The following is an 18,190-nucleotide window of genomic DNA, read 5'->3' as shown; positions in this document are numbered from 1 at the left end:
AAACAGAACAAAAGGAAAATGCTTCGACACCCAGAACCGATGATATACCAGCTGAGATTTATCAGAATGAAAGGGATCCATCATGGCCTATTGGAGTCAGAAAGTCATGGGTTCTAATCCTGACTCTGCCACCTGTCTGCTGCTTGACCTTGGGCAAGTCACTTTAGTTCTCTGGGCCTCAGTGACCTCATCTGTAAAATGGGGATTGAGAATATGAGCTCCACATGAGACAGAAGCTGTGTCCAACTCGGTCTGCTTGTATCCACCGCAGTGCTTAATACAGTGCCCGGCATGAAGTAAGCATTTAACAAATACCATCATTATTATTATTAATAATAATAAGAACTTACACCAGGCTTTTCTCAGCATCTGTAACATTGCCAAAGAACCACAAGATCTAAGAGTTACTATAATAATCACTATCTTCAAGAAGAATGGGGAAAGATCATTATTCATTATGTTATAATCCACAACATCTATTGTGAAATCTTAATGCTTGCTCTCTCTTGCTCTCGTTGGACTTGTCAGAAAAAGATCACATAGTATACATTCCAAGAATTACTAAAAGTCTCTAGAGCACAGTATGATAAATAATCATTACGTATCAGAGTGTGCCCACTACAGGACAAGTCCAAAGAGAAACACCAACACCTTTATATAATGCTGCGAGGTTTCCAAAGTATTTTACATCATTAAGAGGCCGGCATTGTTAAGCAAATTTGATCGCCCTAATATCGTGATCCTGATATTCACCATGGTCTAGTGGATAGAGAACAGGCCTGGGATCAGAAGGTCATGGATTCAGCATGGCTCAGTGGAAAGAGCACGGGCTTTGGAGTCAGGGCTCATGAGTTTGAATCCCAGCTCTGCCACTTGTCGGCTGTGTGACTGTGGGCAAGCCACTTAACTTCTCTGTGCCTCAGTTCCCTCATCTGTAAAATGGGGATTAAGACTGTGAGCCCCACGTGGGACAACCTGATTCCCCTATGTCTACCCCAGCGCTTAGAACAGTGCTCGGCACATAGTAAGCGCTTAACAAATACCAACATTATTATTATTATTCTAATCCCAGCTCCACCACTTGTCAGTTATGGGACCTTGGGAAAGTCTCTTCACTTCTCTGCGTCTCATTTATCTCATCTGTAAAATGGGGATTGAGACTATGAGCCTCTTGAGGGACAGGGATTGTGTCCAACCCAATTTGCTTATATCCACCCCAGTGCTTAGAACAGCGCCTGGCACATAGTAAGTGCTTAACAAATACCACAATTATTATTATATTCTTCTCTCTAGACTGTAAGCACCTTCTGGCCAGGGAATATGTCTGTCAATTTAGGGCAGTGTCCTGCACATAGTAAGCACTCAATAAATATTCTGATTGTATGGAAAGGTTTGCTTGTTTTATGGTATTTGTTAAGTCCTTGTCTTGTGTTATGCTGTTGAGTCGTCTCTAACCCATAGCGACTCCATGGACACAGTTCTCCCAGAATACCCAGCCATCATCTGCAACCATTCTGGTAGTGGATCCATAGAGTTTTCTTGGTGAAAATGCAGAAGTGTTTTTGCCTTCTTCCGCAGTAAACATGAATCTCCACCCTTGACTCTCTCCCAGGCCGCTGCTGCCCAGCACAGGGGAGTTTTGACTTGTAGCAGATGGCCTTCCATTCAAGGCCACCAGCCAAGTTAGGAATGCAATGGGAATGCCTCTGCTAGACTGTCCCTCCTGTAATCGACACTTGTATAGTACTGGAAACTCTCCAGGCATGAACCTGAGATGAGTGTTCATTAGTTACTACTACTACTAATAATGTTGTTAGTTAAGTGCTTACTATGTGCAGAGCACTGTTTTAAGCGCTGGAGTAGATACAGGTTAATCAGGTTGTCCCATGTGAAGCTCACAGTCTTCATCCCCATTTTACAGATGAGGTAATTGAAGCACAGAGAAGTTAAGTGACTTGCCCACAGTCACACAGCTGATAGGTGGCGGGGCCAGATTTCGAACCCATGACCTCTGACTCCCAAGCCCGTGCTCTTTCCACTGAGCCACGCTGCTTCTCATAGCCATACTGCTTCTCAAACACTGTTTTAAGCCCTGGGCCATAACTGGCCCATTCCCCTTTGGCAACTGGTTTGTTCCTGTTCAAACTTACTTTTCCCTGTCACATTGGAGGGACTTGCAAACTCGAGTTAGTTTCTAAACCTAGGGGTAACTGCTCTCTATTGTAGTCTCTCAAGCACTTAACACAGTGCTGTGCACACAGGAAGGACTCAATAAATGCAATTGAATGAACAAATGAATGAATATCTCCACAGACCACAAACATCACTGAGAGTCCTAGTGACCAGTGCTCAGTACAGTGTTCTGCACATAGTAAGCACTCAATAAATACCACTGACTGATCGATTAATTAACTATTATCCAGGAATGGAGATGTGTGGTTGGGTCAAACTCTTAAATGGAAACTGCTTCCGTGGCATAGATTGGTTTAGAAATACCTTTCTCATTAGGATTAGGGGCAATAAGTATTTCTGTACTGACTCCCCTGCATACTTTCTTGTATAGCAAAGCTCTTTTGTAATCTCTGGGTGATAATCCCTGTTTTCCTCCATGCTTATAGATTGCCGGTTTGGAAGAGTTTCCCGGTGGCTTGGAAGCAGGAAGCAGCGTGGCCTAGTGGATTGAGCCTGGGTCTGGGAGTGAGAAGGATCTGGATTCTAATCCCGGCTCTACCACTCATCCGCTGTATAATCTTGGGCAAGTCATTTGACTTCTCCGTGCCTCAGTTACCACATCTGCAAAATGGGGATTAAGAGTGTGAGCCCCATATGGGACAGGGACTGTGTCCAACCTGTTTAGCTTGTAACCATCCCAGCACTTAGTATAGGGTCTGGCACATAGCAAGTGCTTAACACACACCACAATTATCATTATTATTATTATTTATGATGATGATGGTATTTAAGTGCTCACTATGTGTCAAGCATTGTTCCAAGAGCTGAGGTAGTCCTGGACTCTGCCCCCGCCCCTCTCCCCTTTCTCCTCTTCCCTTCCCTTTTTTTTTTTCTTTTCATGGTATTTATTTTTTAGCAGTTGAGGTAACTGAGGCCCAGAAAACAATTACTTCCAACACAAGCTTCATAAAAAGAATAACCTCGCTCCAACTCTTATTCTCTGTACTTTTTTATATGTAAGTTACAGTAGTACGTTTTCTCACCATCGTAATACATTTCTTCCAATTGTTTCATTCTATAAAGGAAAAAAATGGAATTAAATACTTTATTCTGTGAAAATACCGTGCAGTATATTTAAAGACATTTATGCTGTAAGGTAATCTAATGTCCTAAGTAAGATTGTTATAACCACAGAGTGTTGAAGTGAGCCTCAGGAGCACTTAGGAGTCTATTCTAGAAGGAATGACTGCTGTGGAATAATATCTCTCTCAGATAAATAGCCAGTAAGACTCAGGAGAGGTTGAGAATTTCCTTTAGTAATACAGCAACTGAGCACTGCACTCTGTCAAGCCACTCTCAACTGGGATTCAGGTTTCCTTTTTCATGTCACCAAGAATAAACAGACCTTTTGAAAAATGCATGAAAATTGCATTCACATAGTCATTCTGGCCACATTGATTGGGATCTGTGAGAAGGGCTAGAGGCTAGAATCATGGGAATGGGGACAGAGAAAATACTGGCAATGATCCTGACTTCGTATTCTTTATGGTGCAGTTTTTAGACCAGTTATTGTTTTTTAATGGAAAGTTGCATGCTTTTAATAGATAAATTTGAAAGTCATGATTGTTGAAGCAACTAATCACATTCATCGAGCGCTCACTGGGTGCAGAGTGCTGTAATGAGCTCTTGGGAGAGTGTGATATAACTGCACTGACAGACATGTTCCCTGACTACAGGGAGTTTACAGTCTAGAGGGGAATGTTATAGCTATAATATTCTTGAATCCAGATATCGCCTGTGGCAGTTGACATTATACAAAAGTAGTCAGTTCAATGAGGTCACCTGTTATGGATGACATCGTAAATGAATGTGACTCCAAAAATTTTATTTACTTAGGATTGACAGAGCAGTGACCATAGTAGAGAAGGCTACTCTGTTAATCAAGTGTCAAATAAAATGATTCTACTATTTAGGTATATAATTGGTGATCATTCTCATTGATAGCCTAATGAGTTTTAAATATTTTAATTACCCATTTTCTAAACAAGTCTCCAAAACAGAATTTTAACTTGTCAAGAGGATTTATCCCAGATGCTACTGTAATTCCTGTTACTTAGGGGCATAGGGAATAGTCACGGAGAAATCAATTTACAAAATATATTCACAGTTCACAAAACATCCTGAAATTGTGGTTACAGAATTATGACATGCATTCTGTCACCTATTCAGTTCACTACCAGTTCAATTTATATCCCAAACCATTTCTTTGCTGAGCAGTAAAGACCTGTGTCTCATCACCATCAATCAATCTAAAAATTTCTAGTGTATTTCTCCCATTTATACTGTACACTCTTTTTGGGCGAACACCGTGACCTTTTCTTCCTATTGCAATTACCCGTCTTCAGATGCCTAGAACTTGTCTTACGTGTTCAATAAATTATGTTTTCTCCATTGAAGCACATCTTTCTACCGACTCATCATCTCTTGGGGATAAATTCATATTTCTGGAACTGCAGCATCAGCAGGAATTTCTTGAAAAGCAAGCATAAATATGAGGCAGTTGTGAGTCATACAATTTTGATTGGGTGAGTTAATACCGTGCTCTTTTCCTTTCTAAAGTAACAGGCATACTTAGAGGGACTGCTTTTAAAGGGAAATTCTTTTTATAATTCCACATTGCAGTAGTGATAAGTCTTCACTTAAAGTATTCCCTATATAATATTCTACTGCTCTCCCTCGTCTTTCATTCCATCCAATATTTTAGCTTTGGCTGGTTCGGGCATCTTCACCAACAGTCCATAGTAAATTCAAGATGGCAGTCAGAAGGCCTGATCTTTCCATCCTCACCGATCCATTTCTCACGAGGCCATGAACAATTCTTCCTTTCTCTTCATTCAAACCGGTGACAAGTCCTATCACCTATTTCTTCTTCACGACCTACCTAGAGTCCATCTTTTCCCATTTATTCTTCCTAGAGCGGGCAGCCCTCTTTCCCGGTAGCCATCATACTTCTTGCCGATAGCAACCTTTCAGACGTGGCTTCTCGCCTCTAGGTCATCAGTTGACAATTCTCAACTCAGAAATCATCCTCGCTGACTTCTAAAGGATGTTCACCTGCTCTTTAAATCATTGCAACAGTTCTTTGTGGCTCTTCCGATTAAAGTCTGACAAGTCATTTTCATCGTTTTTGCTCCTTCCCCTATGATATGCTTCAAACTCCCTCTCTTTTATTTCCTATTCTCACTTCCATCTTTTCCACAGGTAAAGAACCCTGCCTAGCTCCTCTGCAATATTTCACAGAGTCCTGGAGACAAATTCTCAACACCATAGCTCTGTCCTGGAGGGTACCATCATGCTGTTCCTCTCGAGTGAAATGACTTTCTTTATATGTCATTTAGAAGCTTACCCTGGATGAAAATGCTTTCTGTTAAAAAATAATGTTAAAGCTTCATCTTTTTTAAACTTGACCTTCAGCATAGGGAACTCCAAAAGAGTCAATTTAGGAGGGTGGAATTTTTACTCAATTCCTGAGATAAATTGTCTTTGGTGTGTTGTCAAAAATCGATGTACTGATCTGGAGAAAATGATACCAAAAGCTTTAAAGACACATAAGTCATTAGTTTAGATTGCATCACTGTCATTTTATTAAAAAAAAAAAAGGAAAATACTGGGCAGAAGTCATGACATTATGAGTTAATCAGAGTTTTGATGGACTAATTTGTGGTAAATTCTCAGTTCAATCCTTGGCACCTCCAGCATTCTATGCCTTTGGGCTTTAATTGCCTATTGCTCTTCTGTTGACTTTCCTCTCTCCACATCCCCTTATTCTTAGATTGTGAGCCCCTTAGGGGCCAGGACCTACGGGTAATTCTCCTCTTATTTATTAATTAATCACACAGTAGGTGCTTAATTAATATGATTTCTACTAGTCTCATCCTAAAGTTTTTCCTGCCGTTATGGAGCCTAATTCTGCCTAACCACTGGATTGAGCATTTAGAATCCTGAGATTTCTGTTTAACTGGACTGGAGATGAGAGAGAAGGGAAAGATGAGGAACAGAGTAGCAGTAATAGTCATAATAATCGGAGTAGAATACCGACACTGCAAGGGCCCATTTTCATGTCTCTTTTTTTACTTTACAATCCTCCCATAGCCTTGATTCCAAGAAAACCATCTAGTTTTCTATCTAATATCCACTACTACCCAGTAGTGCTTGGAGCTTTTACTTCCTTGTGCCTTAAAGTATTTCATGATGTCTTTAAAAAGTTATTGGGAAACACTGTGGCCTAGTGGAAAGAGCATGGGCTTGGGAGTCAGAGGACCTGGGTTCTCTTCCTAGCTCTGCCGCTTGTCTGCTGTGTGACCTTGCACTAGTCACTCCATTTCTCTGAGCTTCAGTGATCTCATCTATAAAATGAGGATTAAGACTATAAGCCCTATGTGGGACCGCACTCGTCTCTAATGCCAACCTTCTCAGTGTGCCTCGATCTCGTCTATCTCACTGCCGACCCCTCACCCACTTCCTGCCTCTGGCTTGGAACACCCTCCCTCCTCATATCCAAAAGCTGATTACTCATCTCCCCTTTAAAGCCTTATTGAAGACTTATCACCTCCATGAGGATCTCGCAGACTAAACTCCTTTCCTCTTCTCCCCCTCCTTTCTGCATCACCCTGAGTTGTTTCCTTGGCTCTTCCCCCCGACCCCAGCCCCACAGCACTTATGTACATATCTGTCATTTGTTTTTTACATTTATGTCTGTCTCCCCCCTCTAGACTGTCAGCTCACTGAGGGCAGGGAATGTGTCTGTTTATTGTTGTACTTTACCAAGTGCTTAGCACTGTGCTCTGCACACAGTAAGCACTAAACAAATACAAAAGAATGAATGAATGACAGAGACTCTGTCCAACAATAAGCCCTCAATACATAGGGTTATGCAAAGTCCTCTTTGTCTTCAATTTGGTCCAATTCTAAAAATAACTCCACTTTATCTTTTCATTTACCACCATATGATATTTAAACAGTGCTCAATAAATGTTAATAATATTGGCAAGTAATGATCGAAGGAATTAATGTTCTTACTTTAAATGGTAAAAAGCTAATATAGTGATGATTACAGTGAAATTACAAATCCCAATTTAGATTGTCAAGAAAGAACTATTTGATTAGTACAGTAATTTCCTCTAAAGGTGAGGAGAGATGGGAGGATATTCATTATTCTCTAGATTTTTTTTTTGCTTGAAGTGTGATCCAATCTTTCTGTTATTAATTTTGAGGTTCAATCAATATTATTAATTGAGCATCTGCTGCAGACAGATTACTATTTCAGCTACTTGGGAGAGTTTAGTAAAGTTGAAAACACTGTTCTTGGCGTCAAGGAGTTTGCACTCTAACAGAGAAGGCAGACACACCATAATTTATAGATGGAAGGAAGAAATGCTCAAATAGGCTATGTGAATGGATATATGCAAAAAACTAGAGGAGGTTGTGAGTGCATAAATACTGAGATGATAGTTGGGATGAAATGAGCTGGAGAGAAGAAAAATGAATTGGGGAAAATCTCCTGGAGGAGTTGGTATTTCAGAAGGGCTGCAAAGATGAAGAGTCCTGAGATCTGCTGGATTTGAAGTGGCCGGGCTACCAGGAAAGAGCGAGGACATGAAAAAAAGATTTGTGGCAGGAAATTATCTTGGGAAGAAGAAAATGTGAGCTGGAGTGCCATGGATAGGTCATGGATAGGTAACAGGAAGAGAGAGCTCATGGAGTGCCTTGAAGCCAATGATAAGCAGTTTTTGTTCAATACTGATACTAATAATGATAGTAATTATAATAATGACAATAATCATAACAGAGAAGCAACTTAGCACAGTGGATAGAGAACAGGCCTTGGAGTCAGAAGGTCATGAGTTCTAATTCCAGTCCTGCCCCTTATCTGCAGTCTGAACTTGGCCAAGTCACTTCACTTCTCTGGGCCTCAGTTTGCTCATCTGTGAAATGGGGATTGAGACAGTGAACCCCACGTGGGACCGGGACTGTGTTCTACTTGATTTCTTTGTATCCACCCTCATGCTTTGTACAGTGCCTGGCACATAGTAAGGACTTAGCAAATGCCATCATCACCATCAGTCTATTATTTTTTTTAGGCACCACACTAAGCCCTGGTATAGACACCTGATTATCAGATTGGGCACAGCCCCTATCCCACATTAGGCTCACAGTCTCAGGGGCAGGGAGAATTTAATTCCCATTTTAGAGATGAGGAAACTGAGGTAATGATAAACGAAGAGACTAGTCCAAAGTTGTACATATAATAATAATAATGTTGGTATTTGTTAAGCGCTTACAATGTGCAGAGCACTGTTCTAAGCACTGGGGTAGATACAGGGTAATCAGATTGTCCCACGTGAGGTTCATAGTCTTAATCCCCATTTTACAGATGAGGGAACTGAGTCCCAGAGAAGTTAAGTGACTTGCCCACAGTCACATAGCTGACAAATGGCAGAGCTGAGATTCGAACCCATGACCTCTGACTCCCAAGCTTGGGCTCTTTCCACTGAGCCACGCTGCTTCTCATGTGCATACACCTGTATATATATGCATGCATATATGTCTAAATATGAGAAATAGCATGGCTTAGTGGAAAGAGCCTGGGCTTGGGCATTAGAGGTCATGAGTTCTAATGCCAGTCTGCCACTTGTCTGCTGTGTGACCTGGGGCAAGTCACTTTACTACTTTGGGTCGCAGTTCCCTCATCTGTAATATGGGATTAAGACTGTGAGCTCCATGTGGGACAACCTGATTACCTAGTATCTACCCCAGTGCTTAGAACAGTGCTTGGCACATAGTAAGCACTTAACATATGCCATCATCATTATAATTATACACATAGAGGCAAGTGTCAGAATCCTCATTCTCAGACTCCCAAGCCTATGCTATTTCCACTGGGTCATGCAAAATGAGTAACCATAGAAGTTCTTTAAGAGACAAATGCTGAATGGCATGGCATTTTATGCCATGAAGATGCTCATGGGATTTACATTAAAGCGGAGACTACATTACTTGATAATAATTCCCAAGTTTAGATTGTCCTTAAACTAAAATGAAAGGGATTACGTATGGACTTTGCAGAGCCTGTGTATACTTCTATGTCCTCACTACAATGAAGAGTGATAATTTGCAGTGCCAGTTATCTCTAGTAGAAATGTTGACAACTTGCAGTCCCAAGATGGGATGACTGTCACAAACGTGAGCATTGTCTCTAACTTGTTTTTGTTTCATCTTGCTAGATCAGGAACCACTCTCCTGGAGGAAAAGTTTTGCTGAGGGAGCTTTTCCAGGGAAGTAGTTTGGCCTAGTGGATAAATCATGGGCCTGGGAGCCAGAGGATGTGGGTTCTAATCCTGCCTCTACCATTTGCCTTCTATAAGATCTCGCACTGGTCAATTAACTTCTCTGTACTTCAGTTTCCTCAACTGTAAAATGGGGGTTCAATATCAGTTGTCTCTCTAATTTAGACCGAGATTCCCATGTGGGACAGGGAGGGACTGTTTTCAGCTTGATTAACTTGCATCTCCTCCAGGGTAAGGGGGTGAGAGGCAGAGCAGGATCCTGTAAAAAAAAGACTGAAAATGAATCATCAGAGAGGAGAGCCAGGAGAGGATTGTGTTAGTGAAGCTGAGGTTGGATGTGTATACAAGGCTCTCCTGAAAAGTGAACCTGTGAAAAAGATAGCCAGCAATAAAGTGACCTGTGGGAGTATCCACACTGCACCAAACTGGGAGGTTTTCCACTTTCCCCCTTGTAATGAAGAATATCAGGATGAAGCCAACACAAAAAAGCAGAAAATTAATCAACATTTTTTACCCACAGATGTATTTTTTTTTAGAAATTTTATGTAATTATATTTATTTAAAACATATGTATTTATGTAAGTAGCGGGGAAATTTTGTAAGCTTCTCATGGGCAGGGATCATTTCCCCTTAATCAGAGCCAGGACGTGTTCGTGAGTTTGGGGGGCCATGAGTGACAATTTAAATGGTGGAACTAAGTGCAAAGCAGGTGTTCAGTAACTGTGAACAGGAAAGAGCACATTTCTAGCAACTCTGAAGTCATCCAAGCAATCAATCCCTCAATCATTCAGTGGTTATTTATTGTGCTTGGGAGAGCACAATATAACAGAGTTGGTAGACACGTTCTCTGCCCACAAGGGGCTTAGAGTCTACAGGGGGAAGCAGACACAAATATAAAGGAATAACTGATCAATATGTATGTAAATTCCTTGGGAGTAAGAGTGGGGCGAATAGCTCTTCCCATAGTGAGCACTCAATAAATGTCAATGAGTGATTGGTGTTTACCAGCTGAAAGAGAAACCTTGGTTGAGCCACTCCTTGCCAAGCAGAGTCCAGACTCCAGAGTCATCCATTAATCATCAGTCAGTGGTATTTACTGAGTGCTTACTGTGTGCAGAGCACTGTACTAAGCGTTCAGGAAAGAACAATATAACTGAGTTGTGAGTTATGTTCCTCGGCCACCAGGATCTTTCAGTCTATTATTGATCGTCCCTCGGTCCTTCCCACCAGTCCGACCAGCCCATTCTGTTTAGATGTCAACAACCCTGGATGCAATTTTTAATGAAATAAATACAGCGCTGAGCACACGCAAAACCAAAGTCTGAAGGGCGGAAACAGATGAAATCAGTTTAAGTTGGAGGTGAGGATTCAGTCTGGTTCTTTTTTGCAAAAAAAATTGCACTTGTGCCTTTTCCCTTTAACTTTGTTCCAAAACAGGCAGTCCCCTTCTTGAGCAGATTGGCTTTTAATTCAGCCAGTGAACTGCTTGATTCAACATTTTCCTGGTGGAAAGGGGACAGGCCTGAGAGTCAGAGGACCTGGGTTCTAATCTCAATTCTGCCACTTGCCTGCTCAGTAACCTCGGACAAGTCATTTCATTTTTCTGTTCCTCACTTCTTTCATCTGCCAAATGGGGATTCAACATCGGTTCTCCCTCCTACTTACTCTGTGAGCCTCATCAGGGACCAGATTTTCCTGTATCTACCCCAGTGCTCATTACAGTGTTTGGCATATAGTAAACACATATACCACAGTTATTAGTGGAAAGGACATGGGCTTCTGAATCAGGAAACTTGGGTTCTAATCCTGGCTCTGTCGCTGACCTGCTGTGTAACCTTGGGCAACTCACTTAACTTCTCTTTACCTCCATTTCCTCTTCCATATAATCTCTCTTCTACCCCTAAAACTGCAAGCCCCCAAGTGGGTAAGGGGCTTGGTCTGATCTACTTATCTTGCATCTTTCCCAGTGTTGGGCACATAGAAACTATTCAACAAATGAAATTACTATTACCTTTGCCTGTATTTCAGAGACTAAAATAGGGGTGCTTCTGTGTATATCTAGTCTCTCATTGTCCACTTTCATAGAACAGCAACGCAGTCAGAGGAGGTGAGCAGAAGACACTGAAAAGTGTTTCACTTTGCTCCTTGGACCATGATACGACCACCCTCTTGTTGATCTCTTCCCCTAAAAGGCACAGCTTTGTTTTGTTTTCCTTCCTATTACAGCCTGGAAGGATGAGACTATTTTATTCTAAATAAAGAGCATAATTAGCCATTACTTAGTGTAATTAGCCATCTTGAAAAGCTGCATGCAGCATGTGTAGAAAAGGTCTCTGAAGCTTCACCATTAATTGCAGAGATGGGTCCTAAGGGGAAGACTAAAGAAGAAAAACAATCTCTTTCTTGTGTCTCTGCAGATTGGAACCTGCTCATTAACTAGCCACCAGCCTGGGAAAGTGTCTAGGAACTAGCCTCAATCAATCAATCAATTGTATTTATTGAGTGCTTACTCTGTGCAGAGCACTGTACTAAGTGCTTGGGAGAGTAAAATAATAACAATTTAACAGGCACATTCCCTCTCCTGATTGCTACCTCTTTGGGTTTGGAGAATCACTCAGAATGTTAAAAGGAACAGCAACTTAGCTTGCCTGAGGATATCTTCTTTTTGGAGAAATTGTTTCAATAACTTTGAAAGTACTTTAGGTTGTATTTTGACTAGATATCAATAAAAACCACTTAAAGAAAAATGTAATTATTAGGTATGTCCATACACGCATCTTTTTTTTTCTTCGGCAACCATCTCAGTTAATGGTCTCTTTAACTTGGATTGACGACAGAAAATTTCTGGTGTCTACGAAGCAGATAGATCCTGGTTCAAGAAGGTTCACAGTGTGTAAGAACAGTTTTATTCACCATTTTAATGCTTAAATTTCCAATAAGGGAAATAGTTTGCTTCATATTTTTTCAGCTATCCTTAGTGATTGAGAGCATCAGAAAAAGCAGTGAGCTCAATATTTTGGCATACTTGTTTAACTCAGTGAATAACATAACAGTCCTATTTAAAATTTGAATTTAATAAAAGTTTCCACTTCATGGGGGGAAGAGATAATGGTGTGTGTGTGTGTGTGTGTATATATATATACACATATATATATATACGTGTGTGTGTGTTTAGCATTGAAATGTGTATCTTTGGGTGTGATTAAGGCCTCAACTCAATGATGAAAGGTACATTGTGCATTGTGGGCATAGATGTAGATAAATGAGGATCTGTATACAGAGTCAGCAAAACCACTTTGAAAATTTCTAGTTGAATAAAATTGAACCATTTATTACGTGGCCCTTTCTGTTTAGTAAATAATGTAGAAGAAAATCTTCAAAGTGGTCACCTGCAGCATCGTTGCTTTTGTAGTCAGGTGGGAAGCTGGCAGATATGCACTGTCACTTTGGCTTTTTTTTGGATGTGAATGAATTCGGACATTGTAAGCACAGAGCAAAATAAGCTATCTGACCAAATTTTCAGGAAGCCTGAGGTCCAAGTGAAAAGAGAAAACAGGTGGTGCTCCAGCCGATAGCTAGTAAATATCGGTGATCCAGAAAATCTTGTATTCCACTAATCAATCAATCAATCAAGATTACTTGCTGAGTCCCTACTGGGTGCAAAGTACTATAATAAGCATTTAATAGAATAAAATAGAAGTTAAAAAATACCATCCCTGCCTTCGAGGAGGGATTTTATTAGGAGAAACAATAAAATAATCTGGAAATATGAGAAAGAAGGAAAAGGGGACATGTTAACCTGCAAATATGAGAAAGAAGGAAAAGAGTGTGAGCTCACAGTGGGCAAAGATTATTACTTTTTATTGTTGTACTTTCTCAAGCACTTAATACAATGCTTGGCACACAGTAAGTGCTTAGAGTAAATGGAGAAGCAGCGTGGCTTAGTGGAAAGAGCCCGGGCTTGGGGGTCAGAGGTCATGGGTTCTAATTCTGGCTCCACCACTTATCAGATGTGTGACTTTGAGCCAGTCACTTAACTTCTCTGTGCCTCAGTTACCTCATCTGTAAAATGGGGATTAAGACTCTGAGCCTCACATGGGGCTACCTGATCACCTTGAATCTACTCGAGCACTTAGAACACTGCTCCACACATAGTAAGAGCTTAAATACCATTATTATCATTTTTATTATTATTTAAATAGGATTGGATGAATATGTAAATGAGTTATCATTATAATGGTATTTATTAAGTGTTTACTATGTACCAAGCGCTGTTCTAAATGCAAGATAATCAGGTCAGACACAGTCCCCGTAGAGGGAAGGGAAGTGGGAAGTAGAGGGAAGAACAGTAATGGAATTCCCTGAATCCCCATTTTACAGGTGAGAAAACCAAGGCACAAAGAACTTGCCAGCAAGCAACTGGCAGGGCCAGGATTACCACCCAGATCCTCTGACTGCTTTGTTGCTTTTCTTTCCTGACAGTTCTTTCCTGACAAAGGAATTTTGGATTATCTGGTCCTCTGCCTCTTATCTGCCTTTATTCCATTTTGTTTTTACCAGCATCACTTTATAAGGAGAGATTCTGCTCAGCGAAAAGATGCATCATCCCCCACCAAAAGATACTGTCCGATATAATTAGTTCATCTGACTGAAGAATGCAGCATTTTTCATTTAATTTGTCAAAGATCATTCCATTCGAACTGAATCTTTGTCAATTAAAATGCATATACCCAGCAGAATAGTGAGTGGTTTGTTTTTCGGATGGCTGTAGTGACAGAATTAATTGTATGCTGTCCAGAGCTATCTATACTAATAGAATTAGGGGCAATTTCGTTTTCTTAATGAGATTCCTCCTAAGAGAAGCAGAAGCACTGCCCATGAGGGAGAGTCTCTGAATTACAACATGCATATGTCTTTGTAGCACCAGAAGGGAAAATGTCAGCAATTAATGCTACTGGGGACAGTTTCTCTGTAAATGAAGAAATACCTTTTGCCTAACAAGTCTTATTTTCCTGGGATTGATGAGTCTGTAGACAATGCTGCCGCATGCCAGTTTTGAAGATGGTGGATTGGGCAGCCATATTTCAAGTGTTGTGTCTTCTGTGCCTTTCTGAGAAAAGGGGAGGTGAATGGCTTGTAGGGAGGATGGGGGCAAAAACTGAGGGGGAAAATAATTAATGTATCACAAGTGCAGTGAGATTTTGAGACACTGGTGGGAAAACTACAGAATGGATTCTTTTGGACATTATGAGATGAAATACAATGTATGCTGATTTTGTTGGAAAGCAGTCCCTCTGAACTCATGATGGACAGAAGGAGCTGGTTAACCTCACCATTAATTAGCTTGTGAATTGAATGCTACATCACCTATGAGCCGGTTGAGCAGTCTTACTGCAAGGAGACCTTTCAGAAGTCATCATAATCCAAGGTGGTATGCTCTCCCTTAAATAACCCTGAACACCGATGAAAAAATATCATGTTTCTCGATCTTTATCTTTTCAAGTGTTTGATCACTGGAAAAGACTCAAAACTCAGTCTTGTATTTCCTCTCTTCCCCGCCCACCCCCTCACCCCATGTCAACTATGAACTTGGCCATGTATCCCTTACGTATTCTGATACTTAAGCCCCACAGTACTTAGGTGAATATTCTTCTACTCCACTATTTCCCCATCTGTAATTTATTTTAATATCTGTCTCCGTCTGTTGACTGAAAGCTCCTGGTGGGCAGGGATTGCATTCAGTCATTCATTCAATCATCTTTATTGAGAGCTTACTGTGAGCAGAGAACCGAACTGAGCGCTTGGAAAATACAATACAACAATAAAGAGAGACAGTCCCTGCCTACAATGGGCTCACAGTCTAGAGGGGGAGAGACAGACATAAAATCATGTAAACAGGCATCAATATGAATGAATAGAATTATAGATATAGATATACATAAGTACTGAGGGGCTGCAGGGAGTGCAAAAGGAGTGAGTTGAGGTGATGTGGAAGGGAGGAGGAGCTGAGGAAAAGGGGGCTTAATCTGGGAAGGCCACTTGGATGAGGTGTGCCTTCAGTAGGGCTTTGAAGGGGGAAAGAGTTTGTTGGAGGATTTGAGGAGGGAGGGTGGTCCAGGCCAGAGGTAAGACGAGGGCCAGGGGTTGGCGGCGAGATCGAGGCACAGTGAGAAGGTTCAGCACTAGAGGAGCGGAGTGTGCGGGCTGGGATGTAGAAAGAGAGAAGGGAGGTGAGTGAGATAAGGGGCAAGGTGATATGAAGCTTTGAAGCCAAAAGTGAAGAGTTTTTGTTTGATATGGAGGTTGAAAGACAACCAATGGAGATTTTTGATGGGGGGGGAGGTGATATGTCCTGAATGCTTCTGTAGAAAGATAATCCAGGCAGTGGAGTGAAGTACGGACTGAGGTTGGAAGAGACAGGAGGTTGGGAGGTCAGAAAGGATGCTGATGCAGTAATCCAGTTGGGTTAGGATGAATGATTATACTATCTTGGTAACTGTTTGGATGGAGAGGAAATGGGGGAGCTTGGCAATGTTGTGAAGGTGAGAATGGCAGGTTTTGGTGCCGGATTGGATATATGGGGTGAATGAGAGAGTGGAGTCAAGGATGGCACCAAGGTTGCGGGCAACTCTATTGTCTTATGCTCTCCCATACACATAATACAGTTTTCCACACACAGGAAGTACAGCCACTCCTTGGTTCCCCAAAAAGAGTACAGTCCTGGAAATCAGAAAACCTGGGATCTACTTCCAGCTCTGGAACTAGGAAAAATTCTCCCAGATCTCTGGCATCTCTGTCCATCTTGGGCATCCGCAAGATGTCTTGAACCAGCAGGAATCCATTCCTGAAAAGTACACATCTTTTATGTGGGCAGTGGAGGTTACAGGGAAGCTTATGGAAACTGCCTTCTGGCTCATGGAGCAGTGCAACCTCGGCGTGATTCCTTGGTCATTTTGGCCATAAATGGATTTGACTAGAGTTGAAAGAAAGATCAGCACATGCACTTCACAGCTGTCTGTCCTAATAATGATGATATCTGTGGCAAGCACTGTTCTAAACGATGGGGTAGATACAAGGTAATTGGATTCCTCTTTCCTAGTGGAAAGAGCATGGGCCTGGGACTCAGAGTATCTGGATTCTGATTCTGACTTTGACAATTTCATAATAATAAGAATAGTAATAATAATAATAATGTTGGTATTTGTTAAGCGCTTACTATGTGCCGAGCACTGTTCTAAGCGCTGGGGGAGATACAGGGTAATCAGGTTGTCCCACGTGAGGCTCACAGTTAATCCCCATTTTACAGATGAGGAAACTGAGGCACAGAGAAGTTAAGTGACTTGCCCACAGTCACACAGCTGACAAGTGGCAGAGCCGGGAGTCGAACTCATGACCTCTGACTCCGAAGCCCAGGCTCTTTTCCACTGAGCCACGCTGCTTCCCGTTCCTATGTGCTATTCTAAGCACCGGGGGCGGATACAAGCTAACCAGGTTGGACATAGTCCCTGTCCCATGTGGGACCCACAGACTTAATCCCCATTTTACAAATGAGGCAACTGAGACCCAGAGAAGTTAAGTGATTTGCCCATGGTCACACAGCAAACACAAGTGGAGAAACTAGGATTATAACCCAGGTCTTTCTGACTGTCAGGCTGTAAACAGTCCACTAGGTCATGATTATACTAATTTTTGCCTCAGTTTCCTCAACTGTCAAATGGGGATTTGATACCTGTTCTCCCTCCTACTTGGGCTGAGAGCCCCGTGTGGGACAGGGACCACATGATCAGATTAACTTGCATCTACCCCCGAGTTTTGAACAGCGCTTGACACAAAGTAAGCACTTAGCAAATACCACCACCATCACATGATGCTGCAGCCCAGCCCCAGTACCTGCTCACTAAACACTGTGTCCCAGGGAAACTCCAGCTGACAGGATGGAGAGAGGGTCACCGTCTACCACACAACCACAAAAACAACAACAAACAACATAATAATAATGTAATGTTAGAGAATAGAAAAACAGCATGGCCTAGTGGATAGAGCACAGGCCTGGGAGTCAGAGGGACCTATGTTCTAATCCTGCCTCCACCATTTGTCTGCTGAGTGATCCTGGGTAACTCACTTAACTTCTCTGAGCCTCAGTTACCTCATCTCTAAAATGGGGAATAAGGCTGTGAGCCCTATGTTGGAGAGGGAATGTGTCCAACCCATTTACCTTGTATCTACCCCAGTGCTTAATACAGTGCCTGGCATATAGTAAGCACTTAACAAATACCACAGTTATTATTGTTGTATTGTAATTCCCATTTAACAGAAGAGATAACTGAGACTCAAAGAGGTGAAGTGACCTTTTCAAACTCACCCAGCAGGCAGTGGCCTAAGTGGAGCTTGGCTAAGTGGAAAGAGCACAGACTTGTCAGAGGACGTGGATTCTAATCCCGGCTCCACCACTTGTCTGCTGTGTGACTTGGGCAAGCCACTTAACTTCTCTGGGCCTCAGTTACCTCATCTGGAAAATGGGGATTAATACTGTGAGCCCCATGTGGGACAACCTGATTACCTTGTATCTACCCCAGATTTTAGAATAGTGTTTGACACATAGTAAGTGCTTTAAAAAAAACCATTATCATTATTATTAATTCAGGTCTCCCAACTCCCTGTCCCTGTTTTTT

The sequence above is a fragment of the Ornithorhynchus anatinus genome, chromosome 9 (genome assembly GCF_004115215.2).
Source record: "Ornithorhynchus anatinus isolate Pmale09 chromosome 9, mOrnAna1.pri.v4, whole genome shotgun sequence".
NCBI classification, from domain to species: Eukaryota; Metazoa; Chordata; class Mammalia; order Monotremata; family Ornithorhynchidae; genus Ornithorhynchus; species Ornithorhynchus anatinus.
The sequence above is the reverse complement of the archived record's forward strand: the minus strand, read 5'-3'. Positions refer to the sequence as shown.